General features: G+C 29.9%; 1 long non-coding RNA gene across 2 annotated transcripts; it reads left to right on the top strand.

Annotated features, from left to right (window-relative positions):
• The first annotated feature begins 1,435 nt into the window (after positions 1–1,435).
• LOC147804332 (uncharacterized) lies at positions 1,436–8,802 on the top strand. 2 transcript variants are annotated; one of them, XR_015429410.1, is made up of 3 exons: positions 1,436–1,658; positions 2,470–2,614; positions 6,521–8,802. It is a non-coding gene; the product is annotated as an uncharacterized LOC147804332 (long non-coding RNA). The 2 variants fall into 2 exon arrangements; XR_015429409.1 differs by lacking the exon at positions 6,521–8,802 and adding an exon at positions 1,874–1,978 and having other exon boundaries at positions 2,470–2,997.
• The last annotated feature ends 11,107 nt before the right edge of the window (positions 8,803–19,909 follow it).

Raw genomic sequence — 19,909 nt, 5'->3', positions numbered from 1 at the left:
GTTATTATTATTATTTATTTTTTTTGTATTTTGTGCTTTACATTTTAACTTACACATTTTTTTAAAAAAATGTTTATAATTTTCTATCTTGATTGAAGAATTAACTTAAATTGTGTTATTATGAGGAATACTTAGGGGAAAACAGTTTGTTGTGATCTTTTTGGAACTGAAAAAACTGTTAAGTCATAGAAACTGTAGAAAATGAAAATCTTAAATTTGCTGATAACGCTACTACATATTTTTAATTGTGTTAAATTCTTGCCAAGAGTAGAAATTTGTACTTTTTATAATTCATATTACTTTTATATATTGCAAAAATTAAAAATTTTATTCCTTTCATTTTACTTGCGCTTCTATCAAAGGGAAGATTTGCTAATAGATATAATTTTTAAAATTTTTGGATTGAGATTAAAAAAAAATTTAACGAAAGGGGATGGAACATAAAAGGCTTCTATTAATCCTTTTATGTTATATCTTTTCTATAAAATAATTCCTAATTTATTATTCTAATCAAAACATTTTCTCACAATTTTAAATTCACATCCTGTCTATCACATATATTTTTGGCTCAAGTATGCATTAGATAAAAGCAAGATATTTTCTCCCTTTGCTCTTTGGGAATCGCGCGACCTATTTGATAAACCAATTACAATTACTAAGATTTTCCTCTTTCCCTAAAATGAACATGATTATTTGTAATTCTGATTATCTGTAATCATTTTTCGTTGTGATCATAAATAATCCTAACCGTTTGTAATGAGAAATAATAAATATTTGTTACTGTGGTTGCTTGTAGTCATGATCATTGCAAGTATACTTGATTTCAACTATAGTTGATTTATCTATAATTAATTATTTTTGTAATCGATTACTGTAATTGACACTCAAATTGCAACGCATATGACATAATGCTTGCATTTTTCGCTGGCTATTCAAAATTTAATGCAAAAAAATTAGTCATGACTAATAAATTTATTCATTATTCAAAAATTTGCATAATGAATGATGATTAATGACTAAATTTGCTTATGAATAATCATTCTGAATAAATTTAGTCATGAATAAAATTTCCGTGAATGATGCCCATCACTGTCTCCCATCCACTTACTGACAGCAGCAAGTGATGCTTGACTTCGGTGTTTAAGGAACTCTAGAAACCACGCGAATTCCAATATGTGAACAAGAGCTTGCGGTTAGTGAAATACAGAGCTCTGAACTCGCAACCATCGAACGAGCTAGGAATAGAAAAATGACGTCATTTTGAAGTCACGTTTCTACTCCTAGGGAAAACCTGCATTAAGCCTAAGAACTTACTTGCAAAATCTTTGATTAAGCCAAGAAAATTTTCCCAATCAGGTTCCCTGTAGGATCTTCGAAATCGTATATGCGATTTCCTGCCATGCAGTGAAAATGCTCTTTTAAGAATGTGATAAGCTTATGATATTTGGTCAATTTAGGAATTGGTAACTGGGCGGAGTGAGCTTGACGCTAGCTTTTATCCATCAATCTTCTTATAACCCTATATTGATTGTGTGACCAAACTTTTTCGCCAAAGCAATTGGCGTTGTTTAAACAAAAGCTATTGTTAGAGGAAGCTATTTTCTGTATTTGGCTGCGCGGGATTTCATATTTTATCATCATGAAAGTTTTAATTACAGGTAATTCTTATTAATTAAAGATTTATAATATTAGTGTACGTTTCATAGCAGTATATAAAAAATTTACATGGAATTTTTAAAAAGATTAATGAATTTTATTAAATATCTGTGAATACCACGCGTTAGATTTTAAAGTAAATAGTTTGTAAAATGTATGTATTTTAAGAAAATCGTTATAAAAATTCATTTATCAAAGTTTTTCTTTGCTTCCTTAGAAATCCTTTGTTTGATCTGCCGAAATTGTGTGAAGCAGTTTAGTAATGAAATTTCATTTAGTTGAATTACTTGATTTATGTTTATTTTAGTGACATAATACAGAGGTATCTTTTTTTTTCTATGAAATATATTGCTAATTAAAATTTATTATATATAGAAAGATTAATATTGAATTTTCTTAAAAATAGTGAAGAGGGTTTTGATCATGTCTAAAATAATTTGTTTCAATTTTATTGTAAACTAATCTAAAAAAAAATTCTGAGAGAAATGGAACAAATTTAGATAATATTTATCATTTTCATTCACAGTTACTGCATTCATTATTATTCTTTTAGGTTGTCTTAACTATTGAATAAATTATGAGCATGCATACTTTCAAAAAAATTTTTTATTCTATAGGTGTATCACAATTATGTGCAAAACAATTTGTACTCAATAATTTGTTTTATTTAAAATACATAATACAAATACTTCTCAAACTATATCTATAATTGTATTTTTTTCATTACCCTAAGATTTTTGACAGTTTATGTGGACAATGTAAAGCAAACTTTTCATATTTCTTCTTTCTCTTCATAAAATACTTTTTTACTAGGTGATTCCTTGGAGAAGTATTTGGCTAATTACTTAAATGCTGAATGAAAATGGAATATCGATGTTTGCACACCCTGGAATCGGTGTGGACAAATTAAGTGTGCAGTTGTGAAGGGACGATTGTGTTTTTGTCTTAATTCATGTTGGTAAGTTGAAATGTAATTTATTTACATATTTAATGATTATGTATCTAAACCATTTGTTGGCATTGTTAGTATCTAGTGTAACTATTCTAATTCAGATACTTATTTATTTTTTTATTAATATTACTTATGGTTGTGCTATAAAATAATAATTTATTTTGCTTTTCTTAAAAATAAAGGAACTAATGATGTGCAATTGGGTACAATGCCCAACTTTAAAAAACTGGCTTGTGGGGTTATTGGGGAGATTTTGTTTGGTTATCTGTGGAAGAATAATTCTGGGTAGCCAGCTGCCAGGAACTAATAAAAAGAGTAGGGAACTCAGAAGGTATAACTCGTAACCACCCCCGGACAACTATCTACATGTGTGTTTTTTTTTTTTTTTTGTTATTCAGGGATGAGATTCTTCCGCGGATTCGCGGATTTCCGCTTTTTCTCAGATTTCCGCTTTTTCTCAGATTTTTCCCGCTAATTTCCGCCGAAATTTTTTTTTGCACAAGTTAAAATATTTTATGAGGAATTTAATTTTCCGCGGAGCGAAATTATTGAAGTCCTCATTCCTCCCTCTGAAGTTTCTCTAAAAATCATTTCCTTGGGATAAAACTGGTTGACCTTTATACAGGGATGAGATTTTTTTCGCTTTTTTCTATCGAATTTCAGCCTTTTTATCAAAAACTCAGATTCTCTAAAAGTTTCGTTTTTTTTATTTATTTATTTATAAATATCCCGTTTTTTTAAAAAAAATTCAGTCGTTAAAGTCAAATTAATATATTTATTTACGATTTTCAAAGAAAAACAGAAAATTCAAACTACGTCCTAACTGCTAATCCTTCCGCATGTTTACTTATATTAGCTATTTTCTCCGATTTCACGCATAGAAAATAAGATTCTCCGTATTTTTTATCCGTCGGCCGGATAGCTCGTATTTTCGTAATTTAGACGTCGCTGCTTCTTGTATTCTGGAGAGAAAGCAAACAGAAAAAGCAAAAAAAAAAAAAAAATAGAGGTGAATTTGTGGTGAAAATATTTATTTTCTCATTCAATTAATCTTGTAAATTTTTACTTATTGTGTAAACAAAAAACAATTCAAACAATCCTTTTAGAAATTCCACCGACTCTGCAAATATCTCGATTTTTATTCACGTGATTTTAATATCAATCATCAATTTTCGTATTTACCTGATTTAAAAGTTGCGCATTGCAATTCTTATTTACGCTTTTTAAATATCGTACATTATGACTCGGATTTACGAGATTTAAAAATCTAATATCGTGTTTTGTATTTTCGCATTTTTAAAATCGCGATTTTATTATCAAACATCGATTTTCGTATTTACCTGATTTAAAAGTTGAATGTTGCGATTCTTATTCAGGCCATTTAAATATTGCGATTCTTATTTACGAGATTTAAAAAGCCAATTTCTCGATTTGCATTTACGAGCTTTTAAAACCCTATGTAGCTACCCGAGATTAAAATCCAATGTCGTGATTCATTTTTGCGGTAGTAATATCGCGCGATTTTAAAATTATGCATCTTGATCTAAAAATTACGCATCATGATTTGTATTTTCGCATTTTTTAAATTCGATGTAGAGTTTTATATGCACGTTATTTAAAAGCCTCATATCGGGACTTATAATCACATGGATTACAAGTTTAAACAAAAATTAGACAAAAAAAAGTGCGATTTATATATATATATATATATATAATAAATAAATAAATTCAAGAAAACACTAAGAAAGTTAAGAAAAACAATAAGTATCATATATATATATATATATATATAAATAAATATTTTTGGATTTCCTCTTTTTTACTTTCTGACTACTCTCATCCCTGGTTATTAAATTTGCAAGTTTAAAATCTGTTTAGCACCTTGGCGATTGTAGTTGGCACGGCAGATCACAATACAGAAATATTTCTGAGTTGTTTTTCTCGAACGAAGAGTTCAGAAATTTCGCTTGCTGAAAGATCAGCGTATGCATCAACATTTTGTTAATCTTGAAAACGTCACTATAAAGCGATTCAATGAAGTAATTAAAACTTTGTGAATTTTACATGGGCTAATGTTCTGTGAATCAGCTTTATCTGTGGATGAATGTATTGGTTAAGATCACATACATTTAAACTGCCAGGGCCATATTCAACTGGCAAACATCTTTGAAGAATGCATAGCAAAGTTGCTAAAAAAAGAAGTGTATTTATACACAACTTTATATACTAATAATATAAAAATATTGTAATCTTGTCTTGACATTTAGCCAGATAACCAGAACTCATCCCATACAAATAAGAAAGAGTAGTCACAGTCAGATATCTGTTTAGAAGAGATTTGGGTCCGTTAACGAACTATTCACAAAATATCTTTTCATAAAAACGGACATTTCACAAAATAATTTATCCTTTACTCAGACTATTCACAAATTCGTTTATCTTCATTATTGTTTTGTTAATCGAATAAGCCCTTCCCGGGGGGGGGGACGACAGATGTAATCTAAATAAATTTTGTCTTCGGCAGACACTTCTTCCTTTATTCGTCCGAAATGAATATTCTGCGTTCAGCAGTATAGGCAAAATACCATCTCTAATGTTGCATCTCTAATTTAGTAGCAGCAATTGCTGTGTATTTTTTAAATTTTAATTTTTTTAATTATAATTTTACAGTGTTGGACATAATCTTGTAAGTCTTTACAATTTAAAAACTCCTTGAAAAAGTTTTTTTTTTTTTTTTTTTTTGCAATAACAGACCCTATTTGCACAAATTCACAAAAGCAGGACCCTGGTTGAAAGAATGTGACTTAACGTTTATTTTATATTCACAAATTACAAGTAATTTTTTTCCAATTTTACAAATACGGACCTTTTACAGAATGTCTGGACAGATCCCTGACAGTACTTGAACAGATTTAGTACTATGATGCTGTAAAGAAAAATATTCAGTAGAGAGTGTTTTTTTTATAATATTCTTATCTGTGCTACTTTACACAATGCAGAAAATTTTTTAGATGCAATAGAAAATTTTATGACTAGTTCTCTCTCTCAATGATTCTGGTTCTACCCTTAAAGGACAGAGGGAAGATTGTTTAGAGCATTGTACCTGGATTATAAATACTCTTCCACTTTAAATGCCTTTGGTAAAATATACTAAATGAATAATGCTAATAACGCTAATGAATAATGCCAATTGCTATTTCTAAATAGCAATGGGGATTGTACCTGAATTATAAATACTCTTCCACTTTAAATGCCTTTGGTAAAATATACTAAATGAATAATGCTAATAACGCTAATGAATAATGCCAATTGCTATTTCTAAATAGCAATGGGTATATGTTCAACACTAAAAGAGATTATAAAAAAGTTTAGATTGCACGGAGATTGATCTAATTCTATTCTTTGTTAGCTTAAATGAGATCTAGACTTAACAGAAGCTAATATGAGTGTCTCAGTTAGTATCTTTCTCTTTTATTACTATAATGTTTTGATTATTCGGAGAATTGTATATTTTTAACAGTGGCATTATACCTTAATCGTTGTGAGTTTTTTTCCCCAACTGTATTGTTATAGTATGGATTGTTTACTGTTAGTACAGCACTGTTTATAAATTATTACAGTATTAATAAAATAATTAAAGTCAGAATGAATTAAATGATCTTTTAATGTTTATCAGTATTTGTCTTTAATCACACCGTGGTTAAGGAAAAGACAGTGCCCTACCAGTTAGTATATTCCTCTTTTATTAATAATATATATTCTTTTACTTTGATTATTTCAAAAATATTTATTAATTTTGTTTTTATCAGTGGCATTTATTGCATTCTAAATAAAAACTAATTTAATGTTTGATCTAGATACTAATAAGTTTAGAAAATTAATTTATGATTTTATTTTTTATTCTTGTAAAAGGTTTAGAAAATAATATTCATTAAGGAACTGGTGATGCCGACAGAATTTAGATGATTAGATACTAAAAAACTGGGAACAGTGCAATCAAACCTGAACAATGGACAAACACATCAACATGTACTGGCTCATCATTAAAAGTCAGCGTGGGGATAACACAACATGCACATTCCATGATCCATCATGGACTCGTGCCTTTAAGAAGCCTACGTGGCTGTCTCTAGGGTAAACGGTGACTCAACAGTGCACACACCAACTGAACAATTGGCTGTGGGGTCATTTATGTTGTGTAAAGAAAATATAATAAAATCTGTCCTGTGACTAACTATTAAATGCTGTGATGTAATGTCCTGTGATTGTCTTGTTCTTAAAGCCATTAGTCTTTATATGTAAACCCTGATTGATGCTGCAATAGAAATATTAAATAATATTAATCAGACACTTTCCCTCTCTTTCAGATGTAAGTAACCTGACTAAATTGGGGATCTGCAGAAAGAAAAAATCGAGCAACAAAGCTAATGTTGCAATAATTTACACTCCTTTTTTATGTCTTGATTTTAAAGTGACAGATGTGTCAAATCCCCGAGTATGAGTTTGAGTGATGCTTCCTCCCAAAAGAGTTGTGAGACCACTCTGAAAGTGTTGCAAGTATGCCATATGCGTGGAAAAAGATGGATATGCCAGATTTAATAATAATAAAAAAATTTCTGTTAATCTGTGCTTATAACTTAAAACTTATACTTCTGTGCTAAAAGTTCTTTCACTCTGTAATTCAAATTGATTCAAACTAATGTATGCAATCCTTTATTAGATTCACAATTTGAAGAGTTGTGCTTTTATCTATATACTTAACCATTGGTTGAAATCTTAACAAGGTATCTTGATTACAATATTAATTTGAAGCAACTTGTTCTCTTCTAGCTTTTGCCTGGATTCTGCTGATGATTCATGTTTGTCCCGGGGAATGGTCTCACAGCATTGTCTGCTTAAAGCTTTTCTGTGAGATATATTTACCAGGACTTGATTTTCTACAATGGTTTATGCAGAGTCTCATTTAGTTTGAAGAATATCTCTGTACCGTAACAAGATAACATTTCAGTCATTGATTTTGCTATATGTATTAAATATAATTGTATATTTTTTAAATTCATAAAAATAATTAAGCTCTTTATTTTCCGGCACGGTTGTCAGTTATTAATATAACTGAAGTCTTTGATTGGATTCTGATCCACTGTAGAATTTTAAAGTAACATGATTTCTATTTTTTTATCTAGAAAAATGCTTTTATTTTACAGCTGACTAAGCAGACAATAGCATAGCTGCCAACTGTTCAGAATTTTTCGGATTTGTTCCTAATTTTTAAATCCAATCTGATATTTTTATAAAAATTCTGAATTTTCATAAAATTTTTGATTTTAAACCAATCCTTTTTTCTGATCGCCACAAGCATGCATCCTGTGATTATTGTGCTAAAGTAATTTTTAGTAGCTTTTTATTGGAAAATATTATTCCAATAGCTGTCTGTTGCTGATTATTTCACTAAATTATTATTTTTGGAAATTTTTTTTTTTGTAGTATTTAAACACTTGCATCAGAAATATTTGTTTATGATGTAGATTATTATTTACCAGTGTTTTATAATTTGGAGATAAATAATTATATATTAATAGGTAATGTTTGTTTTTAATATATTATACCGGTATTCCTAATTATAAAACATTAATATTATAAGTTTCCCACAAAAGATAGTGTTTATAGTTTTGTTTTACTAATTTACATATTTAAATGTATGTCTATTAATGTTATGACTTAATAATTAAATTTTTATCTTACTCTCGTAATTAGTGCGTATAATTTTGTCGCATATAGTGTTCCTCATTTTTTATTCATAAGGTTGGCAGCTATGCAATAGTTATAAAGAAAGACTTAGCTGCTCATTTTCTCAGGATGATGCCACTGATAGTGGTCATAGACCTTATATGATTGCATCTGCAAGCACCTTCATAGAGTCAAGCTAGCTACCATACTCTGTCTATTGTGTAAGAACAAAAACAAATATACGTGCTTCAAATTCTTCTTCCTTTTTTATACTTTTTACATATGCTGTACTCTTACCACTAAAAATAAATATATTCAAAAGAAAATTTATCTCATTTATTTATTCTTTCTTGAAGATGTATATCAAGAGAAAGATACTATTTTATAGTACATATGTATCCAAGGTGCTACTACTATAACACTGCAACTATTTCAGTTTAAATGAATCTCAAGTTAGAATTTAATGCTACTATATTTAATTAAAATTTTGAAAATACGTCCAATAATACGTTTAGAAGTTATTTGACTAAAGTATTGATAAGTATTGTACAAGGGCTAGCTCTTGACCTGAGAAAAAAACAAGAGTTTCGGGAAACGAAAAGCGTTAGTTAACTTATTTTTAACGAACTGTAATTCAACTTTTTTTTATTTTCAACTAGCTAAATATCCACTCTTCAAACAGAATTAATAAAATCAAAAAAACATTAACTCGGTACTGAACAACCCAATGAAATCGTGGACAAAACTGAACGGTATATACTGACAAAATTAATAAGCAAAAACATAACAAAACCTGTTTTTTGTTGTTCAGCCCATTAAAATTGAGATTAACTGTATTCAACATTACTAGGCATAATATCGAAATTTGGCCCTTGTTTACGATTAATCTATACGAATAAGTACCTGAACTCCATAAATGTTGCTTTTTGTAACATAATGGCTTACTTTTTAGTATTTCAATATGCATCTATTACATTACTTAAATGAACTGAGCGTCAGCATTAACACTTTGACTCAGAATTTTCATTAAATATATTTTTTTTCATTATTTCTTTGTATTTATTCATGTCAGGATAGGTGAGAAATAAATTTAGAAGTTTAATAATATTTGGTGAGATGAAATATAACGTGAAACACCATGTCTTTTCCTGCATAAAAAGTCAAATATTTCAAACGCGGTTCACTTCCTAACAATTTAACTAATATGCAGTTATTTAAATCTTAGCGAAACAGTTATTTATAATTGAAACTTCTTTAATTTACAAAATCATTAATACATTTTTGAATATGAATCAAAAAAAGATTTTTCCAAACTAATTATTTTGAATTTTATATTTCAGTAAAATATATAATTCCGTAATCTAACAAATATTTTTTATCAGCTGTTTGACTTTTTATTTTTAAAGAGAGAATACCAAAAAAATATATATATTCTTACTAGGAATTAAAAGGCCAGAGAAAAAGAAAAGAGGGACAGCTGTTAATAAAACTGAAGTAATTTTCTACGTTTTTCCTAAGCAAATTAGTACCACTTTCCCATTAATTTTGCCTTTCATTGCAAAAGAATTTTTTTTTAATTTTAATTACCGCTGTTTTTAAATTATTTACTTATACCGAAACACATTTTGACAGACGTGACAAATTAAATACGTGATTTCAGATAACTTCAGAGATAATTTGGTGACATAATGCTACCACGTAAATTTTTTTTTTCATTGTTGTTGTTTACGTCGCACTAAAGCTGCTCAATGGGCTATTGGTAACGGTCTGGTAAACATTCCTGACAATCATCTGAAGACATGCCATCACAATTTTGAACTCTGCCGAGGTGAGGCTCCCTTCGCTTCGATAGACCGACGACATGCGCGTGAAGTCAAGTACTTACGTATAACATTTTAACGAGAAACAATACCTCACACCCTCGGTCCCTTCACAGATTGATCCAAGTAGTTTTTCACCCGCACGCTGACAGCAGCCAGTTATGCTCGACTTCGGTGATCTGCTGAGAACGTGTCAACAATCAGTCAATTGCGGAACTGTTGTTGATTGAAATTATGACGTAGCGAGAAAAAAAAACTAAATAAAGTACAAGCAATAACTCTTTTTTATTGTTATTAAATAGAGCTATAAAGTATCAATGATGTTATCTTTAAGATTTTTGAGGAAACAACGGCTAAGGCTTAACCAGTCAACCCCGCTTAAAGGAATATCATCAGTTCCAGCCAAATCTATGCAATTGAGCGGGTTATTCGATTAAAAGGATAGTGCAATATTCTATCCTAAATTTCTGCGAAATTTTATTTTTAATGGTATTTAATGCAAATTATAGTGTTTTGATTAAATAAACTTAGTTTTATGATCAATAAACAATTTTGATTAATAGTATCCGTGTTAGTATCATAAAATATAAATGTCATTTAAAGTTATATAAAAATAAATCAATATTAGTGAATAGTATAATATATAGGTACTAAAATATTATTTGATCCCTTCCGAAAAAATCTATAATTGAAGACTATTTTTATACCCGTTTAATTCGTCAATTTATCAAAATTAGATTTTCCCTTTCAGTTTCTATTAAGACTTTCATGAATAATTGCGTATTCCTCTCAAACGTATAGTCAGATTATTTATTTTAAATTTTTTTTTTCTAACCTCGTCTTGAGAATTTCCAAATTAATGAGCTGTTTTAGTTTGGAATTTTTTTTAATATATCGTTTCCCAGATTCATTGCCCCCCCCCCCTCTATTAATTCAAATCCATCCTTTTCTTGCTGAACTTGCAATCATTCTCAGAGTTATTCTCTGGATTAAGCAATAATTATTCTTACTTAAGAGAAAGACACACTGTATACTGATTTGTTACGTTTTTGAAATTTTTTCTTATGAAAGCTAATAGCGCACCAGGAGGGGACCACTAATCTTGACTACAAAACAAATCACTCTGTACCTTTTTAAAATTCTAAATGATGTGTAAGTAAGTACAATTTGTCTAAAGTAAGAACTCCCCTATTCGTCTGGACCTGTGGGGGTGACTATGGTAACAAGGTATAACTATTTCAAATAGGGGTGTGGGTCACTATTTAGGATATATTTTGTCTCTGGTGGGGGAGAGAAAGGGAATCATTTTTCTTCATATTGCCCTAAAGCAGTGTTTCCCAAAGTGTGGTACGCGTACCCCCAGGGGTACGGGAACAGTTTAGCGAGGGTACGCGTCCTTATGCGAAATATCTTGCAATAAACGAAAATTTCAAACAAACTTATTTAAAAACAAAGCTAGCCATGAAAATTTACGATTACGTATTTTTCTATTTGCTATTTTTTGCGGAGTTTGCAGTTAATAATTAGTGGTGTCAACAGCCAGTTGTGATTTTTAACTTTTGTGCAATTTTTTTTATAGTAAAAAATACACTCATTTTTTTTATTAGTGGTACACAGCATTACGAAAAATTTAGAAAGGGTACACAAAAGTCATAAGTTTGGGAAACACTGCCCTAAAGTAAAGAGAAGCTACCCTCCCTGAAATTCGCTATTCTTGTTTCCTTAGCAGCAGACGGCCTCAGATTTAGTGGCGGGGGGAGTTCTTACCGTAAACAAACTATAATTCAAGGAGGGGTAAAACACTCGTCGCTCACTTAAATGTATAACTAGCAGCAAGATTAGATTTTTTTTTTTCAATTTTACCCCTAACACCTGTTTAGACCAACTAATGAACAGGACCCTTTTGAAGTGACCACCTATTGTATCCTTATCTTAACTGAAAAACGAAAATTTCATTTTAGTTAGTGAAGCATTTCTCCAAAATAAACAAATTTTTTTCATTTCAGTACCTCTTCTTCATGCAATTAGGCGGGGACAAAAAACAAAGAATGTCAGTTTAAACGGGGAAGTTTAACATTAGTTGCATACAAAATGATTTGGTTCCATTCGTGTAAGCTTGTTATTCGATTATCCGACATGTAATTAAGTGGACATGACGCAAGAAAGTTCCAATCCGTTTTTCGCTCGAACGGTTTGTAATATAATGTTTTAATGTGAACAGTAACCTTCGTGCGACGAACTATTAGTATGCCAAATTTCATTGCTCTCTGTCGGATGGTTTAGTCCAGGGGTGGCAAACCTTTATGTCTCAACGTGCAATTTTTTCTAAAAAAATGTTTAATGAACTAATTAATGTATAGTTTGTCTAAAGTAAAAACTCGCCTAGCCATTTGTCAAGACCCTTGGCGGTGACTATGGTAACGAGGTCTAACTATTTCAAGGGATGTGGGGTCATTGCTTAGGACAGATTTTGGCTAAGATTCAGCGAGAGTAAGAGGACTTTTTTTCCAGTCTATTGTGTTAGCCCTAGAGTGAAGAGAAGCTACCTTCCCTCCCCCCCAATGCCCTCCTGTGTTAACATTGTTCGTCAATTCGGACATTAACAGGGCAGATTTGTTGGCCTCTCTTACAAGGGCACCATATTAGGTGGGCCAACGTTGCTCCCACAGTAAGGACAGATAGTACAGAGAAGAAAAGAACATCCATGCCTTGCCCGGGATTCGATCCCAGAGCCTTTCTGGTGCAAAGGCAGTTCCCTAACCCCTCCACAGCCCGGTCGGCTAGCTACCTTCCCTGGAATACGCTATTCTTGTATCCATAGCAGCAGACGGCCTCAGACCATGTGGCGGGGGAGTTCTTAGCTCAGACAAACTATAAATACTCTGTTAAATTCTGCATCCATTTATAATTACATTCATGTTTTTAAAATATAGGAAAAAACAAGTGAGTGCGAGCGAAAAGGACACATAGCCTCTAACATAATTGGATATAAATAGGAGAACAGATTTTAAATTATCTTAAGTTAAAGCTAGACGCCCGGTGGCTGAGTGGTAGTGCTTTGCGCTCCCGTGCCACCGGTCCTGGGTTCGATCCTCAGGCCGGGCAAGGTTGACTCAGCCTTTCATCCCTTAAGTGGGTAGACAAATGAGTACCAAGCATGCTTGGGAACTAAACACTTGGGGCTCCGCGTTCGGCTGACCACCTAACTGGAACATCTGCTCCTGTACCCCAGAGCCCAATGTCAAGAAAACTGAGATGGGCCCAGTAGGCCTTGGCCCCCTAGGGGCTGTCGCGCCACTGAGTTTAGTTTAAGTTAAAGCTACATTTTTTTCCTTCGGCGTAATTTAGTTAAGCTAAGATTATAAGAAGTAAAATTATGACCGCTGCAGTACCTATAGAGGGGGGGGAGTCCCTCCCCCCTCCCTATATATATATGTGTGTGTATAACATAAAGCGCTTCAACTAATCTTTTTATGTTATTCCTTTGTCGAAGTCTTTTTCTTAATTTACTATTCTAAACTAAACGCTCTTGCACTTTAATATTCACATCCTGTCTTGTAATCTACTTTCGGTTACTCGAGTAACAGTTTTGATTTTTCCCCTTATTTGAACTGTGAGAAAGACTTTTTCACTCGCCTTATTTAAAATACAGATTTTGTTTTATAACCATCGTTGAACAGCCGACCCAATTTTAGGTTTACGACTCCTAATGTTCAACTCTGTAACCTTGTAATTTTGAACAAATTCAGAAGACAAGGAAATTTTTGTTTCAGTACCCTCAGAGGTATTGATTTGTTATAGGAACATGGACGACTTTGCAACTCGATAGATTTAACTTGCATCAGTCACCATTTACTACACGGGCAGTCTTCGGCCGGCTGTGGATGAACCCACGAACTCTTGGGCATGGGTTCAGTGCCCTACTATCCAGGCCTATAATAGATAGATTTTATTTTATTTTATATCCGTCGTAGAACAGCTGATCCAATTTTTGGGTTTACGACCACTAATGTTCAACTCCGTAGTTTTGTAATTTTATAATTAAAAACTGGAAAGTTCCACCCCTTGTTTACGTTGCTGATCAACCCTCATGGTTGCTTCTCATTAATCATTGCGGATTAAGAGAAAAAAACCGTTTATTTCCTTAAATCGATCGAATTGCCATTTACATTTTGAAGATGACTAAATTTAGACAAAACAATAAAATTGGTACCAATCAATAAAATTGGAACATCCTGTAGAGTTAATACTCAGTGAAGATGGAACCAAGGGAAAGAGTATTCGCCTCCGAATGAGGTGAACCAGATTCGAATCCCAATAATGGCTGGTCGATACGAATTCCGCACCCGGCTTGCACCTACTACAGTGCTGATGCAAAATATCCTCCACGGTAGACGGATTATAGGATTTCGTGGTTTTTTTCTTCGTGTAACGCAAACGCGGGTTAGTTTCAATAAAAATTTTTTCCCAACACTTGATCCAAGAGTTCCCTTGTATTCTGGATTGGGTTCAAAATTACAAGGCGACGTTGTTGAACATTGGTAACAGTAAACCCAAAATTGGGTCGGCTGTTGAACGACGATTATGAAATAAAATAAAAACCACGCGCTCCAATCACAATATTTTTCAGTAATATCCCGGTTTTTTTTTTTTTTTGAGAGTCAGATTTAAAGTTCTTAAATATCATTACTTAAACTGCATAACATATTTGAGTTTGGATGGAGTTGGATGACTGCATTCAAATCATCCTATTACAATCATTGTTGTCGAAACTGGTTGTCGTAATAATTTCATTTAAAAACAATAAAAGGTTTCAACTTAAACAGGGCATTTCATAAAGTTCAACCTTAATGTATATTTTTAAAATCCTTGATGAAATTTAAGTAAAAAAACGAGTACACACATTAAGGGTCATAAATTAATATTTAGGCAAGGAAAAAAAAATCAAAATTTAATGAATCACGACTGATGAAGGTGGGATTGACTAAAAACTTGTGATTACTAGAGAAAACAAAACTTAGAAGGCGATTAAAACTTAACACGTTCGTGTGTCATCGGCCATTCAAACTGGTTTTCTATTTTTCATACCGCCTATTTACCAATTAATTTAACTGATACGATGAAGTTGTCATTTTTTCTCCTCTATAAAATATCAATTTGCAGCTTTCACAACGTGTTAGATGTAATTACAGAACACCCTGTATGATATACAGTATTTTACGTGATTATTAATTAGGTAATTTTCACAATCAAATTTAAATTTTAATAAGATAAATAGCTTTTCTAATACCTAAAATTTAAAAATATCATTTTTTAACTTCTTGTAATTACTACGTCTCTTCAAAATTATGTTGAAAAATTATGATGTTAAGAATGATATAAAATGTTTCATACCTTTTAAAATACACTTCTTTTTATAATCATTAATGAATAAAATACAAATAATCTTTAATTCTTAAAGGAACTTCAACATTAGTTTTGGACAAATAAATTTTACTGTAATGTGAAAATATTTTTAAATTCTTGAATTTAACTTCATAGATACGACGGAAATGCGAATTGCCATAGCATTTGTGCTCATATTTTCGACCGCTCTTTAGAATGAGCTATTGTAAAAAGTTGCATAGATTTTACGAAAAAAAGAACAACTTAGTGTTCAAACGATATTGAGGAGCATTTAGAATGTCGAAGGCACTCTGGAAAAAAAAAAGTAAATAAATAAAATTCTGCTGCTTTTATCCTTGTGTTTCATACTAGGTTTATCAGGCATGTTGCAAATATTGATGAGCTTTCTTTAATATCATTGATGTTTGGAACAGTGTAGTCGATTCTGGTAATGCTGTCATTAAACTATAACTGAAATTTCATCTAGAAAGAGTCAGTCCAGTTTGAGCTTTATCCTAAGCACACTTCTCTTCAAATACAATTAATCCATATATAAAACGTAGCAAATCAAAATTGAAACATTATTTATTGATTACCAGTTAACCTCACTATTTTCCTTAGTAATAAGCAATGAAAACTCACCACTCATGCTCTAAGGAAAATCTTTTTCAATGGTGCATTAGAGTTCAAACAGCGATTTTACAAATAAACAATTAAAAATAAATAATAAAAAGTACTGTTAAATTAATGGGGTATGCCTTTTTATTCTATGCATGAATCATGGGGATAAGTATAGGCTTACTGTTTGCGGGTTGCAGCCCAAGGATAGTCAAACGGTCATCTAAGAAATGACAAAAATAAATAAAATAAAAAAAGCTATATTCAATAATTTTTTTGAAAAAAATGTCAAAATTCCAAAACTGCTAAACAGTATGAGAAAGAGCCTTAGTGCAGATTATACATAAAAGGCCAATTCTATACATGCAATTAAAATAAAAATTATATATATATATTTTTTTTTCATGAGTAAAAAATTAACTAAATATTTAACAAATCTCATTTTCTGTATTAAATTTATGAAAATTTATTTTAGCCATGATAAAAAAATGAAGAAAAAAAATTATATATGTGTAACATGTTATGAAAAAATGAAACTTTATATTACTTGTAGCTTTTTTTAAGACTATGTACAAAAGCAGCTTCTTTTTTATATTAGGTTTTATTTCATACCAAACTTTGAGTACATTAACATTGATACAAATGGTAAATAAATTAAGAATTAAATATACTTTTTATGACCATTTAAACTGTAGTTGATTTAGACTAAGAAGAAATAATACACTTCTCCATTTGATTACAAAACAAGAAATTATTATTTTAGGCTATAAAGTAGCAGTAACCATGTAAGCATAAACAAATACTGTTAATTCAAATAATAAAAAACAATTTAATTCTATTTACTTAAGATGATTTGAAATGAGATCCACAATCCCTTAAGATGTTCTTTGGTCTCTTTATGTTTCTAAACAAAGCATAAAAAATAAATGCCCTTTTAACATAAAACGATAGTTGTACTGTAAAAAAAATTTCTTCCTTCATGTTTCAGCATTCATACATAACTTTTTCAGAAAAAAAAATCTATATATATATATATATATATATATATATATATATATATATATATATATATATATATATATATATATATATATATATATATGCTAGCAACATTTAGACCAATTTAAATTAGATATTCATTCAACACAAAACAATCCTATAAAAAATTTTAAAAAAAACTTTGATGAAATAAAAATTAGAGTAAATTATTTACACTTTTTAATATTGTGTTCAATAAACAAATTTTGTGTATTATAAAATCATATTATGATTGTGAGAAATAGAGACACTTTTTTGAAAAGCCACACAATCTCCGGTACACAAAAAAATATATGAAAACAGACACGAAAGCCACACATAAATTAAAACGAAAATGTATTAAAATTCATCTGAAAGTAAGATCCAGTCAGTGGTGTTACATCCTTTAGAACTGCTCTTAGAAGATATTAGAGGGTATGTTGTAATTTTGCAGTACAGCCAATGGTGGATACGATGTATTTTAGATGTAAATATAAACTACGAAGAAGTTAAGATACGTTTTCTACAGCCTCATGGACCCTCACTGTCATACTCGTACCCACAGAAGCCTTTGATATTGAAAGTAAATAAATCACAGATCACTTAGAAGGTTGAAGTACTAACAACAACAGGTTAAGATTTTTTCATACCGTCTAATGAGATAAAAATAATTAACAAAAAAATAGCACTACATCATTCCTAACTATTTCATAAAATTTTATAATGCTTATATGTTTAAAAAATTACTAATTCTGTTCATAACATATTGTAACAGAGTTAATAATCATAATTTTAAAAAATATTTTCTATGAAATAAATGTTATTCATATCTTGTAACTATTTCACATATTTTTTGCATATCAAAAGGTAAACCATTTTTTAATAAGAAAAATATAATACACTTGCTAAAAATAAAAATGTTATTTTCGATACATTTTAGGAGACAAAAGTATGGGATAAATACTACTTTTGGTATGAATGATCATTGATTTATTTATTGGTTTAAGAATTTTAGGCTTTTTACTCAGTTTTCCATGTATATTGTATGAAATGTCTTAAAGGGGAAAAAAGTTGTACAGCATACCACTTTCAATTAATAAAAATTTTGGTTTGCAATAATTAATGTTTTTTTTTTTTTTTTTTAAATTTCAATTTCTATGCTACAAATTTGAAAGGTGTAGAAGAATGTTGTAGTTAAAAAAAAATATTTCTTTCATAATTCTTTGAGACCACATATCACAGGTCAAATCAGGTTGCTTTGAAAGTTGACCTAGCCTCAGAAAGTCATATAAGGTATCAAATGAAAGGTTTATTGCAATGGTGTTTCAAATCTTTTTTTAAACACCATTTACTTTCTTCTAAAGTAAAAAAAAAGTAACTTATAAAATAAAAGTTCTTAAAGTAACTTTTTTTAAGTAAAAAAAAAAAATACAGTTATTTATATGTATGCAAGTTAGTGGTTTTTTCAGTGAAAATTTTATTTTTTCAAGTGTTTATAACTTGGACAAATTTCAAATTAAAAACTGTTCGAATTGTTTACTTTATCATGTGTGCATGTTCCACCAAATTTCATTAAAATAGTAGGGGGGTCAGTTCAAAAGTGATTGATATATTGTTCAATGACTCATTATGAAATTTTTCCTTTGCTAATATTTCTTTCTACTTATTATATAAATATAATTCAAATTTTAAAGGATCTTTTTGATTGATAGTTTCTAAATCAAAAAATAAAAAATTTTACTCTTATATGCTTCAAATATAGATTTTTATATATTTAATATTTGATTGTTACAAAATTGTTTTTCTAATAAAGCAGTGGTAAGTTTAAAAAAAGCAACATTTTTATACTGCCACTTGATGCACATTTGACCTAACTCTTAATACACAGCAGTAAATAATATGTAATCAAAAATCTAATCTATCATCATGAAAGTAAGTAGTCAACTATTCGAAAATAAATTTCATGTAACATGAATTTTTTTCATTTCCAATATTATTGTTATTTCCACAGAATTTTTATCATTTCAATATTATTGCTTATCATGATGTGCTTAGATTCACAAATATATTATTACTTTTCATTACTTCCAAATAAATATATAATAATTGATAACCACATAAAAATTTTACCGATAATTTTTCTCTTGCCATAGTTTTATTAACTAGCGATAATTTTATTTTATTAAAACTGCGGGTTACAAATTCATTTATAAAATGTTAGAAGTAGAAACACTTTTAATGTCGAATAAACATAATATATAAACACTTAAACATCAATTTGAACTTTACTCCAGAATTATTTTTTATGTTACAATTATAATGCTTAATAATTAAGTACAAATGTTAGGAAATATGCATAGGATGATTAGACATTACATGGCATAATTATTCTTTTAATTTAGATCCGAATTTTCTTTTCCTTACAACAGAATGTAAGAAAATTATATAAATATTGCAGCTAAGCTTTTATAAGAGAATACTTAATTTAAAAGTATTAAGAGCAAAGTATTAAGAACATACTCTTAATATCAAAATGACATACTTTTATTTAAAAACAAATAATAAACATAGCAAAGAAAACATTCATTTTTATTGTTACATTTATAAATATCTAAAAATTCGAAAACATTTTCGCCTAATTTCTTTTTTAAACACAAATCTCCTCTTTTCCAGTGTCTGTTTACGAAATAAATGTAAACACAATCCATCAATGAACCAATTGTTTCATCACACC

Source organism: Parasteatoda tepidariorum, chromosome 9, assembly GCF_982258835.1.
Source record: "Parasteatoda tepidariorum strain Cologne lab strain chromosome 9, Ptep-v5.0, whole genome shotgun sequence".
Lineage (NCBI taxonomy): Eukaryota > Metazoa > Arthropoda > Arachnida > Araneae > Theridiidae > Parasteatoda > Parasteatoda tepidariorum.
This window is presented reverse-complemented; position numbering and strand designations above follow the sequence as displayed.